General features: G+C 34.5%; 1 protein-coding gene across 1 annotated transcript in view; it reads left to right on the plus strand.

Moving 5' to 3' along the window:
* LOC145671681 (uncharacterized) overlaps positions 1-11,836 on the plus strand; it is a 50,758-nt gene extending 38,922 nt beyond the window's left edge. The window contains exons 12-13 of the mRNA XM_081740881.1: positions 7,928-7,973; positions 11,790-11,836. The gene's annotated coding sequence lies outside the window, so the exon portion shown is untranslated. The remainder of the gene's footprint in view (positions 1-7,927; positions 7,974-11,789) is intronic.
* Positions 11,837-13,382: the final 1,546 nt, after the last annotated feature.

Here is a 13,382-nt window from a genome sequence, read left to right on the forward strand (position 1 = left end):
CATAAGGCGTTAAATGATTTTGCCATTAACATATCATAGTTAAAATATTGAAATTAATAAAAACGTCTTAGGATTACTTTTGAAACTAAGGCACTATATTTCGTAACATCACCACATCACATCCTTTTTTGTTCGGACAACAGGAAATGCAAGTCACCAGTCACAGCACTGCCAACTCATAGAAAAGGATAAAACTAACGAAGTTTGCGTCGACGTATAATCCATGGAGCCTTATTCCACTTCAGCCAAGAAAACTGGGAGAATTAAAATGGAATGGGAGTGAGGGGGGACTACACGCTTACAAATGGCGTGCGGTAGGGACGATGATCTTCGAAGATTATCAGAATCCTGGAACCTTGAAATTATCCTCTTCCCAAAAGTTTATTTCCCCGGTTATTATTCCTCATCTTTCTTGCACTATTAATATTTGATTCACAATGGTTCACTAATACTTCATACAAACGTAGAAGGGCTATTTTATTTTTAAGGGCTATTCACTTTAAATAGACTTTTTTTTTCTTTGTAAGTGTCTGACTCGTATTATTACACCTTACACTAAATATTCTTATCGTACTAAACATACAAAATTTTCAATATTTTGAGAAAAATGACACATGAAATGCAAAAATCACCTTTTCATAAATATATATACTTCCTTATAACTAATTTTCAAAATAACTCCTAACAATGTGCAATTTTTATCATTCAAACATTTAAAATTCAACATTTAAACAACACTACATCAACTTACAAGTTAATTTTCAAATATAATGCAAGGATACAATAACATGAACATACGAAATGAGTTCTCTCATTAATGAATAAATTTTCAAAACATACTATATATTAAAAACTTTATTTTCATACAATATTGAGTAATATAAGTTTTTGTCGAGATTTAATAAAATTTATCGGCGCCTTAAAGATTCACAGCTAAATTTTTACAACGTAATAATTCAGTTATGACTCTCTCTGATCACTCGACAGGATCTGCCTGGCTAAATTTTGAAGGAACCTACCCACAATGAATTATTTGTTTTGCCACCCCGAGATGAGGCCGAATTACAGAATACAAGGTTAAAAATTTAAAATAATAAAGAATGGGATTTACCAAAATAGCTTCCTCCGAGCATTAAAAACATGTTACATTACCCAATACACATAGGGGGGGGGGAACCTCATCTCCATGACTTGGCATATATTTTTGCTAGTTTTTCCATTACTTCGGAAAAGAAAATATCAACGGCCATCTGGAAGTCGCATAGCGGGTCACAGATGCCTGCAGAAATCATATGAAACAACTTTTTTTTTTTTTTTATTACATTTGAGACAAACATACTGGTGTTGTAGTTAATGCATTGCAAAGAACAGTTTCAACACTACTTTCTAAATCTGAATTTTTAAATTCGCTTGAGATCATGTCATGGTACTTTTGAGAACTATGTTTAACTGCTAGGTCTAACCAGATTTTACGAGTTTGTTTCGTAGGTTTCCACACCTTAAGTCTATCCACTGAATGTGACCCAATTTATTTACCAGTTAAAGGATCTAACAATGTACCAATTTTCTCAATTTCTAAAATTTTATAGGGTCTAAAAACAAAGTATTTAATTTTGCATTCATTTTTTCATTTTTTTTTTTTTTGTAATATTCAAGAATCTTAAACATCGCTAAGGTCAAATTTCCAAAATATACACAATCCAATTTTCTCGTAAACATATTTTTATCCAATTCCTACTCTTGGTTTTTCGAGTACAACAGGAATTTTAAATTTTATTCCAAAACATTTAATAAACACATCTTGGCAATTACCTGTGTTTTTTCTGCAACGAATATTTACTTTAGTAAACACTGGCTTTCCATACGCGTATGATTTTTCACTGTCAACAGCAACAACAAATCGTATACTAGCAGAAATTTTAATTTTCGACTTACCACATTGCTTCACTAACTTGCAATTTTCACATATTTCGTAATTATGTTTACTGCACTTATTTTCCTTTAAAATTTCGTTACGGGAAATTTTCTGCCTAATTTTGTACGAAACATTGAATTTCCTTTCGTGATCAACCCGGTTTTTCATTTTCCCTGTGTGCTTACGCCCATGTGCTGTTACTGAATGCTTAGGCCACCTAGCACAAATTCGTTTGACTAACCTAACTTTTCCCTTTTTCTCGCGTTTGTTTTGAATTTTCATCGCTTGGCTACAACACGGTTTTTTCACATGATTTCTAGATTTTTCACGGACACTATCATGATTTTTAACGACTAATTTCTGCATATTATTTCCTTTCGCGTTGACTTTTGACCTTTTAAACAACTTACAAGACTTACTAGGTTTCAACTTTTCGTTTCGCTTTTCACCTACATTTTCTGATTGTACTTTCTCTGGAGTGACTACATTACTTTTTTTATTACTACTTACTACCATATAATTTCCTTTGTGCTTACATTGGGTTTTCTTAAAATTCCTACGGACAAATTTTGACATTTTTTTAAAAGATCGCAATATTCTGTACATGCCTTTTATTTTTCGTTTCAGTTTACACAACTTTCGTTTCTTATCGGACGTGTGCTTACTACGCTGTGACCAATATTTATACTTGCTGACGCATTTACTCAAAATGTACTGCAATTTACTAAAACCATTTTGACAACTTTCAACTTATTTGTGCCATGATATTCCACTAACATTATTCTCATTGGTGCTATTAGTGCCTGAACTGATTTCATCATTCATTACACATACTTGGGTGCATAGAAAACAATAAAACTTTATGCGCTTGAAGTTTGTAACATACACATTTATCACAACCAAGTGAGAACTGTTACCACTGTTTTCCTTTTTGTCAATCTGAACCCTAACTATGTTCACGAAGTACGAACATATGTCGTTACTCAGAATACATGCTAACTTATCTGTTTGTGACGTGCTTTGGACGCATCCTAGCTCCATTAAATTCAACATATGACTAATGAGTAAAGAGCGCATTCTCTTGCCTCCATTCATTAATATTACTACATAACTACAAGTACACGCACAAAACCTATCAATGCACTTTCCTTCGTAACATGACAAATATTTTACGTTCAACACATCTACCTTCTGTTTAGACTTCGAACGGACATTAGGCTTACTTGACGTAACGGTTTGGCTAACTGAACCTTTACATTTGTTTAACACTGGCTGACTACTTATTTCTTTAACATTGCAAGCGCTAGCAACAACTTACTCATTTACAACCTTTTGGCACCCTAGTTCTACATCTGCACTAAACTTTTCAATTGGAGCTTCGATTGATTCAACTTTTTCACGTGCTTGGACCCCCTTTTCTTCACATTCACCCAAATCGACCTTAATGTCCTCAAGTTCTTGGTGATTCTGAACTGTTTTTCCCCATATTTTCTCACATTTATCGTTAACCTTTTCACATTTCTCGTCTATTTCTTTAGATATTAGTTCATATCTACCTATGCATTCTTTTCTGAATATTTCTAATTGCACCTCAAGTTTATCGTCAATCTGCTTTTTTGTTGCCTCTGATATTTCTAACATCTTAGTTTCTAAAGAATCATTGATCTCAACAATTTTGCTTTCTAAAGACTCATTAACTTTTTCTATTTTATTTTCTAACAACTCCCGTACCATATTATTTTGTTCAATGAGTTCCTCTTTATTTGCTTTAAGTGCCTCCAGCACTAACTTAACGTTACTTTCATCCATTTTTTCACAATTATGTAAAAATTCTAAATACGAGTCAGAAACTTACCTTATACATCAACGTTTCTACGCATAAATCACTACTTTTGCTTTACGGTGCAGGAGTTCTGTTCCTGTTTCGGAGCGCCATTCTTGTAACACGACGGGTTCGGTTCCTGTTTGTCCCTGTTCGGCAAAGCCATTCTTATAACATGAGTGGTTCGTGTTCTTGTTCGGGAAGGCCATTCTTATGACCTTCTGAGTTCGAATCTTGTTCGGTACGCCTTAATAATAGTGATTTTAGTGGTTAGAATTCGTATTTGGAACTGCACCAGATTGCGACTTGAGATCAGTCCGAACCAAAGTTGTATACGCGCGCACCCACCTTCAGTGACACGCCTGCTTCGCATACACTCGAGTGCTATGATATTAAGTACAGAATTCTTACCGTTCTGGTAGTGATCGATGCGAGAAACATGGATTACAACTAAAAACAAGAAATATACATAGAAATGGTTTTACTCAAGCACAAAACGTTACACTTTTCATATACATACTTACTACTGCATTTTGTTAATATGATTATCGTTGACACCTTCAGAAATTTTGCATTTCAGATTTTCTTTTATCGTATGAACATAGTGAATTTAAGCCCTTGTATTTATTAATTGAAGAATAAAAAAATAAAAAAAAAGAATTTTAAAAGATCAACTCAAAATATGATATGACGACGAAGCCGGTTCATTGCGTGACAATAGAAATGATTATTTTACACACATTAAATCACTGAGCACTACTTCACTCAACATTTTGGTTCTGGGGAAATCACAAGAAGAAGAGGAGGGTTGGTGGACTATTTAGGAGGGCAATAACTTATTGGATTCTTCTTCCCAATTTCGAATAGGTTTCAAATTTCCTTGAATAACTCCAATTTCCATTGTACAGCTGGATAGTCGACAGTAAAATTATTTGTGGTGCGGTCATGAACAATTGAAGAAGTAAATTTGTCACTTTTCTTACTTACGTAACTTCATTGTTAATATGAGTAAAACTCAGTAATGGATTTGGTATTTGCTCTAAAAGAGTAAGATTTACAAGAAACTTATACGACGTGGCGTCTTCACTCGTAGACAAATTAAGTTGTTTTTAAGCGTTTTCATTAAAAATTTACATTGACGTACGTATGGGGTGAAATAATATAAGTTCTACCCTTCACTCGTACATATTTGAACACAATATCATAAGTGATGACCAAATAAACGACGGATTTCTTTTCTAAGTCATTTACATAATTTCTTCCTGATGGCGTCTTCTAACACACACACACTAGTTCTCTCTAGCGTCGGTAAGCTTGCTCCAGTCACACCAGAGGATTATTTTAAAAAAAATATCCATAAGCAGTATTGTTTACAAGAAATATATATATCATAAGGCGTTAAATGATTTTGCCATTAACATATCATAGTTAAAATATTGAAATTAATAAAAACGTCTTAGGATTACTTTTGAAACTAAGGCACTATATTTCGTAACATCACCACATCACATCCTTTTTTGTTCGGTCAACAGGAAATGCAAGTCACCATTCACAGCACTGCCAACTCATAGAAAAGGATAAAACTAACGAAGTTTGCGTCGACGTATAATCCATGGAACCTTACTCCACTTCAGCCAAGAAAACTGGGAGAATTAAAATGGAATGGGAGTGAGGGGGGACTACACGCTTACATCCGTTGACACAGTTCATCATCCAAAGTTACAGGAAGGGGAGGAACAGTGACTTTTTTTCTTTCCCGAAAGCGAATAATGGTATGGCGTTTAAACGGAGATGGGGTGACTAGATAATTAAGCTATTTCAACCAATCGAATCAGAGATTATACGAAAAATGTATGCTGTGACCTTCGATCACAATATGTCGGTGCTCCATCTCGTTGAAATTTATAATTGGCACCCATATTTTATTGTACCTTCGTATAATTCATATGTATGTATGATCTTTTGAAAAAAAAATGGTTACACATATCTTTTAAATCCCTACATTCTTAGCTACAACTGGAATCAAATCAAACAATAGTGGATTTTCATTAATCAATTGAGATCTTTATTTAGAGCTGCAGTATTAGAATTTCCTAAGAGCAATTGCCACAATATGGTCTTCTAAAGCAGGGCCGTGCCGTGGAAAATCTGCGCCCGGGGCGAGAGTATATGACAGCGTCCCCATACATATATTCCAAGTAATTTTTCCTTTCTTTTGCCCCTTTTTCTGCCGATTTTTACGCCCCTTACTTCCGCGCCCGGAGCCAGCGCCCCGCTCGCCCCTCCCCCATGGCACGGCCCTGTTCTAAAGCAAGAGTGGTGATCAAAATTTTTTGGACAGTACTATACATATGTGAAATCATGACAGACAGTTTCCTCATGAAAAAAAAAATCTTCATAGGCTTTCGTAAAGCTTAGAAACCTATCCACCTTTGGGAATCACGTGTCTATTTCAAACAACTCCTTCGAGATATCTCTTATCAGAGGCGTATGAAAGGGGGAATTTGAGAATTTAACCCACCTTGAGCAAGAATTTATGAAAAAAAAAAAAACACTATATTAAAGTTTATATATACAAATATCGTGCGTATCCTGAAAGGATATAAGATTGAGTGCTTGAATCCCCCCCTCCTTCCTTCCTGCGCACTCCACTGTTTTTTATTACTGACATTGTGAATGTTAATACATACTTTCGGGTCGACTAACATAAAAGCTGATGCGAACATAACATTGGAGGAGCTCGGCTTTTGCAATAAGAATAACGGAATTGTTAGATGCTGGTTTAAAATAGAATAATCTAGAATAATTATTCTGCTCTGAACTAGAATAATCACAAATACATATCTAAGGTTCTGTGACTCTTAGCTATCCTCTCTGTTCACCCTTCAACTACTCGTATCGACCAACGGTACAAACATATGTAACGATAAGTTAATATACTGTATATGTGTATACTTTCCACTGTTGTTAAAACTAAAGCATGCCATAAGCAAATTTTATATATCCATGCATTAATCAATATTATAGAGCTTCGTAATATTAGAATCCACTATTAAAATGTATTCAACATTATTCTGTGAAAATAGCACTGAAAAAAATAAAAGCTTGAAATTTATCCCAAAATTCACATCAAACACACGTACAAATATAACACTAAAGTAAATGATTTCTTTTATCATAATAAATTCTTGTATTTCACTGCTCTATGAAAGAAATAGGGCCACTAATGAGTAAGATACGTTGCCGATACAAAAATTTGGAAGTACGTAATAAGAACTTACGTCTCTTTAATTATATAAAATCTTACATCGATGCACTTTGTAAATAGTAGCGTCTACTGTTTGTTAATTTACCTATTTTTCTGTAAATAAATAACACTAAAGACATAATTTTGTTATCGAAGCGCCCCTTTTGGCGTAAGAGCAAGAATTCACATATTAGTGTACTTCAGTTAAACATGGAGCGCTACCGCTACCGCTTAGAGCAAAGTGCAAAGGTCTTTGGGCAAGTTCACTTTTATTCGTTACCAGGGTTGTTGGGAATGAAAATGGTAGTTTTCACATAACTTACAGTTTGCACTCGTGATTATTGGATGGCTATCATAGTTTTAGATATTTGAGCACAGATGGTTGTTTGGTACTTTTCCAAGATGGATGTTTGGAAGAGTCCAATCCAAAGTGGCACTGACTAATAATAATTAATTATAAGCAACCAAGAATACAGTTAACAGGCACTGATTTTTTCCAATTTCTTACCCTTATGGAGAATGACTAGTGGATAAGCTGAACAAAGAAAAGCTTGATTTGTTGTGCACGTAGCTCCTTTCCATCGTAGATGGATTTCCAAGAATTTTAGCCTATACGATTTTTTTTTTTTTTTTTTTTTTAAGTATTGAATTTTATAACTGATCTTTGCAATTACACCTGGAGTCAGAAAGCAATTTCTAAATCGTGAAATGGCGTGTTAAAAATTGAAATTAATAATAGTTGATTGAATTTCTTTTTAGACCCTTACTTTCTCTGGATTTCCAAAACTATGCTATGCATAACTACGAGAAATCTTTACAATGACAATATCCGTCCCTACAAATTCAACTTTAAAATAAATGTTTATGTAAAATTTTTAAACTATTTGGATTAGACCAGATCTTAAATCCGGGTTATTAATTATTTCTTTCATTTCGTTTGCAGCATACATCAACTGGTCTCATCACTGAGTGGGCTGACACCTCTCCTGGTAAGTAGAAATTACATAAACATAGAAAAAATATTTTTATGGTACTATCTCACAACATCATGTCTTTATGTACAGTTTTCTCAAAACAAAATATGAGGCGCATCCAGAAAGTAAGTTTCCCACGCGTCCCATAGCTAGGAAACGGTTAGCTGTGCCAGGTCCATGGGCCTAACGGCATGAACAAGCAGTTCCTGTTGATTTTTCGCTCCTTATTGCACACCACTGCCACGGGGTACCTGTTGATCAAGAAGCTTTGTGTTGAAGCAACTGACCCTAGAGCACAAAGCAAGGCGCACAGGGTCAGTATTGACATTTTTGCAACGATACAGCTGACGATGGATTTCAATCGGTGCTATGCCCTGTGCATTCAAAAACTTTATCACTGCTCGCACTTCACACGCGGTGGGAGCCGGAATAGGAACGTCCATCTTCAACCACTGCCACGACGCTACTGACAGCACTAGAAAAGTTCCGCAAGTGGATGTGCCATGCTAGGACCTTACTCTCCCACGTACATGCAGTCGCTTCGCGCAACATACCGTTTCCTAACTATGGGACGCGTGGGAAACTTACTTTCTGAATGTGCCTTGTAGCATACATACCCAAACTGGGATTATATATGAAATATACCACCACTTACTTGTATTTATGATTATAATGAACTATTTTCTGAAATATTCTTATCTTGTAACAAAAATATCTACCTAATTATTTTACATTTATTCCATTTTTAAAAAATAATTATTCTTGGGTTGTCGAAACTCTTTCAATAAGAACAGTTCCAAGGTATTTTAATACGCATAAAGGATAGGTTCATTTAGAAAAATCACGAAGTCTTTTCATCAGTTTTTCCTTGCTTAGCCCACTGTCGCAATGTTTGTTCGCTCCGCTCAGTTAGTAACTGATCTCCAATAAACTAAAACTAACATTTTCGATATGTTGCACTCTATTCCTTTAAAAAATTAAGTAAATAGAGACATTACAGAAGGTCTATTGCTCTTTAAATAAAATACATCATGTTTATTTATTTATCATTATGATTAAATTTTTTATACAAAAGGGTAATGAATTAAATTATTGAAGAATATTTTACAGAACGGAGAACACTGCTTAAATATTACTATGTACCTAAAAGAAAATTACAAGGAGAGAACATACCTACATTCCTACATAGATGTAACCGTAACCTTTCATAAGGCCGTGCATAAAGGTTATTAAAACACATCTAATTCTAACTAGAACATTGTCAGCTGATTATTTTATTGGGCTTTATGCATATTTAAAACTAGCATCAATTACCCGCTTCGCTGGGTTAAATTAAGAAAATATGGTAATATGTTCCGTTAGTCAGTCATTTTTTACTATTACTAAAGCCCTCTTTGATATCGCTCATTTTCGATGATGTTTATATATCCCCCTCCCCTCCCCATGTTGCGAGGCACAGCATCGGACATATCATTGTTCATCTCAGCGACCCCGAAAACTATGAACTTGAGACTGACATTTTTCATTTCGATCATTTTTATATATTTCCCACCTCCACTCCCGCAAGTTGCGATGCTGAATTTCGATTTAAACGACATCAGAAGTTTCACTGGTTATCTTAGCGACCCCGGAAACTAATATCGGTCATTTTCGATCATTTTTAAATGTCTCTCCCCTCCCTCACCTTTAAGTTACACCGTCAAGGTGATATGGCAAAAACCATCTCAGGTTTAAACTTTATCTAGGTTGTAAATTTGAGCGAGATCGGTCCGGTAGTTCAAGAGTTAATATATATATATATATATATATATATATATATATATATATATATATATATATATATATATCCCCCTCTCCTTAGTTCTGCCGTCAAAGTAAAATGACAAAATACCTCATCTATGTTAAAAATTTGATCCAGATTGATCGTTTGGTTCAAAAGTTATTAAGTTTTATTTATTTTTTAACTTCTTCCTTCCCCTCCCCTAAGTACTATCGCCAAAGTGAATAGATAAATACCATCCCAGTCCCGAACGTCATCTACGTTGGAAATTTGATCAATATCGGTCGAGTGGTTCAAAAGTGATGAAGTTACAAAGACAGTCACTTTCATTTTTATTTTTTACATATATCTCCTCTCCCCCTAATCTACGTTGTACTGCCAAAGTTAAATGACAAAAATTATCTGGGTTCAAAGGTAATCTATGTTGAAAATTTGGTCAAGATTGTTGGGTGGTTCAAGAGTTAAGTTTTATGTATTTTTATATAAAAATCTCCCTCTCTTCTCCCCCTCCCCTAAATTCTACCGTCAAAGTGAAAATATTAAAAAAAAAAAAAAACTTTTCAGTCTTGAACCTCATCTATGTTGAAAATTTAATCGAGATCGGTCGAGTGGTTCAAGAGTTATTAGGTTTTATTTATTTTTATAGATCTCTCCTCTCCTCTACCCCTCTCCTAAGTTCTACCTGAATTATTCTAAATTATTTTAATAAATCTCTATAAAAGAAAACTACTGCAGTAACTGGTCTTCCACACGTTCTTACGTGTGGAAAGTTACTTTATCAATAATTTCTTTTCTCGTGTATCCTAAATCATACCTCCCGAATTAAAACTTCTATCAAACACTTTCAAAATCCGCACACATCTTTATCAATGACTGTGATAAATTGGTAACAAGCCAAGGTCATAACAGTTTGAGAAATGATGATTAACTTACTTCTTTTTCTCAGAGGGCTTTCATAGAAAGGCAGGAATCCACGAGTTTAACATAGAATAGAAGTCATTGATAAAGATGTCAGGAAACATCGAAAACAGTTGGAATCAAATACATGATAAGATCTTTTTTTTTAGTTATTTTATATTTTAGTTATTCATTATGTATTTTGCAGCAACTATTAACAAATAAAAAATATCAGTTTAGTGGAAAGAAACGTAAAACCACAATATATCCTCATGTGCTAAGACATGTTTTGAGTGAAGTTTAATAACGAAGATACAGATGTTGTTATTATTATTATTATTATTATTATTATTATTATTATTATTATTATATATTCATCGCATTAGACAATGCAACTACGCTTCAACTCAAAGGTTAGTGGCACTGATTTACCAGTTCCCACCAAACAATAGAAAGCAAGAAGCAGTGGGATTAGGATTAGGAATTTTATTTGTGGGCTTTACTGGCACCTATATCCTAAGAAGCTCGCCATGTATGAGAATGATATCTCTCGGCGTCCTACCCGGGAAAGTAGAGAAGGAAGGCAGCGGTTTGGAACCTTTATGTTAGGTACCATTCCAGCATTTTCTTGGTGTAAATGAGGAAAACACCTCACTCAGGATGGCTGGCCTGAAAAAGTTTTACATTTTTTGGGCCGAGTGTCGCCATTGAAGGAGCAATGGGTGTAGTCAGTAAATGGGTGGATGGAGATGGTTTTGGGATGCTACGGTCACTCAGTATGACGAAATAATTGGGAATCAACTTAAACAAAAACAATTAGAATGTTTCAGGCCAACAAAACTTGGGAACTTACAAATTCAAATCGCTGCGTGGTCGGTGCTTCATGACAAGGAATTTAGTTTATTAACTATCATTCTTCTCTGGAGCTCTGATACATTTGATGGTACTGCCCTGCAGTTTGCAGGAAACGAAATACAGTAGAAGATAAATATAAAGCTTAAAGGTCATTGTTCGGCATAGTTCATAGAACAAAGAATAGTATTAGATGGGAATTCTTCTCGGTATAGATCTGCTACTGTACGTATATTGTTATACTTTTAAGATGCTAAGCATAAATTTTTATTCTACAGATCTGTTTCTTGCATTTATTTCAGGTCCCTGTGGCCACCCTTTGGACTTTCCTAAGTATAAAAAGAATAAAGTGAGTACCTTTTTAAACTTTCTTGCCTTCTTGTTTGAACGTTACAAGGAAAGAGTTTACTAAAGCCATTTGTTTCGGTTTTTGTCTCAAATACGGAATTAACATAAATAATTCAGCGAGTTACGAAACACTGCCTATTTACAAGTATAAGACCTACAGAAATGGGTAATACATGAAAAGATATATAAATACACTCACCAAGTATAGATGAGCTATGCATAGGCGGCCTTAGCCTTTGCAAGACTTAGGCGAACAAGCCCCACGGGGCCCTTTCTTTGTTCCATGACACAATATCAAATGCATAGGCGTCTTGGACATGTGGAAATTGAGAGAAACGATTAGAACAAAAAATTCTTCTAGATCCCAACTTAATTTACGTGAAAATTGGAAAGTATTTGGAGATCTAGAATCATACGTAAGACCTTATGTTATTATCTTAGCAAAAAGTAAGGAAAATCTAACACGATGAAAGTAGATCTAAGACTGTAATACCACATTTTATAGTTATTCCATCGGGGGGGGGGGGGAAGTGAACTTGATGAAGACTAAAATATTGACTAGGTGATTAGTGAGTCAAAATGATATCCAGTATGTCAAATATTTACACGCTTTATTTCTCTAATCAACATAAAACATTCGAGTGATTTTTATATTCTCAGTGTGTTAAACCTAATATATAACAGTTTCTTTGCTTTCCTTGCTTGTGTTAACACTATTTCTGTCATATGTTGCGTAAACTACGTTTCCAAATATAATATATTTTGCTATTTTACAAAGATCTATAGCTTTAAAAGAGTTAATGTCAATTAAATTATTAACTGAACGGATTTTTTCATATCCTCCATTGCTTCAAGGACAAGAGATATTATCCCGCGAAAGATATGCATTTTTCATTATGACAGATAATACATACAACGTTGTTATCGAAACAAAAATATGTGCTGGGAACCTTCTCTACGCTAACAAGGAAATGTACAAATTAAGCCCCCATTCCACAGTTTGCTGCACCACCATTTGACGTGTAACTGACAGCCAAGACAAAGTGTTCTTTGCACTGCTCTATCCCGGTGAGTTCGTTCCTTTTTATTTTGTCTTATTTTTTTTATTGTTTTTCCGCCTGTTTTTATCCTCCGTGAACAAGGCTGTAGAGGAGATCCGAAAGTTAGGAAGCACAACGTATTTCAAGAATTACAATAACTAATTAAACAAACAAACAAAAAAAAAAAAAAAAAAAAAGAAAGAAAGAAAGCATATCTCTCGAATAAAGTAGATATATGATAAAATGAATATATATTTGCAAATGACGTGTATTTTACTTCCCTCTCTTCATTATTGATGACCATATAACTATTAAAAAAATCGACCAGTGTTTTGTGCGCATCTTGTATTATGTAAAAACGTTTCTTTTGCAGATATCAGTTATGTAACTGTATATCAAAAGTAAAAATGTCGACGACAGAGGATCACCTGCCAAAAAGTCTACAAACAAATCGCTCTCAGAAAGCAGAAAGGTACTAAGAGCCAAAATGCAAATTTCGCAGAAGAT

This window comes from Thermobia domestica, chromosome 15, assembly GCF_964235325.1.
Source record: "Thermobia domestica chromosome 15, izTheDome1.hap1.1, whole genome shotgun sequence".
NCBI classification, from domain to species: domain Eukaryota; kingdom Metazoa; phylum Arthropoda; class Insecta; order Zygentoma; family Lepismatidae; genus Thermobia; species Thermobia domestica.